Source organism: Octodon degus, unplaced genomic scaffold (genome assembly GCF_000260255.1).
Source record: "Octodon degus isolate 3935 unplaced genomic scaffold, OctDeg1.0 scaffold00144, whole genome shotgun sequence".
Taxonomy (NCBI): Eukaryota; Metazoa; Chordata; class Mammalia; order Rodentia; family Octodontidae; genus Octodon; species Octodon degus.
The window spans coordinates 4,196,739-4,198,674 of NW_004524720.1; the positions used below are offsets into that span (position 1 = coordinate 4,196,739).

At 37.1% G+C, this 1,936-nt stretch overlaps 1 pseudogene across 1 annotated transcript in view; it reads left to right on the top strand.

The window, feature by feature from the left end:
• Positions 1-953: 953 nt before the first annotated feature.
• Positions 954-1,936, top strand: part of LOC101562929 — a 44,731-nt pseudogene continuing 43,748 nt past the window's right edge. The window contains exon 1 of the transcript XR_002818209.1: positions 954-1,007. The product of XR_002818209.1 is annotated as a T-complex protein 1 subunit theta pseudogene (transcript). The remainder of the gene's footprint in view (positions 1,008-1,936) is intronic.

Below are 1,936 nucleotides of genomic sequence, written 5' to 3' on the forward strand. Positions count from 1 at the left end.
ACTGATACATTATTATGAAAGACCATACTGTTTAGATTTACTCAATTTTTTATGACTTTGTTCTTCCAATAGATACCATGTTTCATTTAGTTAGTAGGAGAGAGACATTAGACAGCACAGCTGGCACATTTAAAATTTTATGTTTGAAGTGTCTAACAAATTACATTTTGATTTTATTTATTTATTGAGTTACTGGACATCAAAAGCAGAGCCAATTCATTTACCTCCCAGCCCTTTTTAGTTTTGAGGTTTTTTTGTTTTGTTTTTTTTAAATTTTTTTTATTTTGAGGCAAGGTGTCATTAAGCCAGTAAGTTGACCAGGCTGGGCCTGAATTTATTACCCTTTCTCTCAGTCTCCCAAGGTGCTGGGATTTAGGTGTGTACCACTTCATCTGGTTTTTTTTCTAAGTCGTATTTTTGTCATATAAAATACTTAACATACAACTGTGGTAAACATGATTTTATTTTAAAAGTATAATATGTTAATATAAATTTTAATAATGACATTATTAAAATATTAAGATGCATTAAAAATGTTTTATCTGTACAGAAGAAAACATTTTTGAATTGTATGTCTGTCTATGCATGATTATTTAACTGCTCTTATGAAAGCATTTAGAAAGTCTTCAGCCATAATTTCCTGTTTTCTCACTTCTACCTGCACTGCTAAATATTCTTAAGTGTTTTCAATCATGTATTGTTCATTAATAGTTATTCAGTAATGTGACTGAAAATGGTTTATAGCTTTTGCTTGTAACATAGGGAAATAAATTTACTTGCTCTCTACATTACTGACTCAAGTTTTGCACCATAAAAACAGCTTTCTGCTCCAATAATAAGTTCATTATCTCTCCATATTCTTGTAATCATGTTTCAGACAAGCACCCAGTCACTCCACGGCAGCCACCCTGCTGGCTCAGTGAGCCTTGGCGGGCAGGCTACCTTGTGACGAGATGGCCTACTTCAGCAGCATCAGTAACCACGTGAGGGAAGCTGAGGCTGCTTCCGTAAGCAGGAGCAGTCATCACTTGGAACCCAGACCATTGTCTGAGGCAACAGTGAGCGTTCCAGAGCCACCTGACAAAAGCAGAGCAGAGACAGTGGTCAGCCACCCCACAGCTTGATCTAGCCGCATAATTATATATATCCACCCATCCCTATCCTGGATCTTCCTACAAAAGTAAATACTGAAGCAAAGGAATTGTACATTGAGTAAGATAAGCATTTAGGGGAAATAATGATTTAGATTTTAACTCTAGGAAATGCTAAAGAATAAGGGACACATTTGGAGCAGCAGTGTCTTCTTAACATTGGACACTAAACCTAGGAAAACATAATAAATTCTCTATCATTTGATTTTAGTTACTTATGCTTATCGATAATTTGGAAGTCACATGGCTGAGCTGTTTGCTCCTTTTACTGAGGGACAAATTAAAATTTTAAATAAAATCGGGGCAAGAATGCCCACCAAAATCAAATGGACATGCCCACAAAAGCCCGCTAATCAGACACTTCTTCCTTTGCATAACACATGGTTGTTTAACTGATGACCTTAGAATGAGATGTTTAATGACCTTAGCAACCCACGATGTCCCCCAACCCTCCACTCACAATGTGCCACATCTGCCTTTGTACCTTCCTGCTAGGATGAAACCCGAACTGTGGGTCTTCCAGGTGTGACACAAAGGGAGACACAATCACTGTCTCTGGGTGCCAATGTTGGTTTCTACATTTTTCAGTTTTACATGTTCTTTTAATGTGACTTCTCTAAGTAAATGTTTGTAATAAATAGTTGCCTATCTATAGAGCAGAACTTGCTATGAATGTTCACGAATACCACAGACCACGGCCAAGAAATCACATGTCTGAATGGACCATTGTCAAGAAACACTAACACCTTGTAAGGATTTAGGATTCAGTCCTGGTGAGTGGTCAT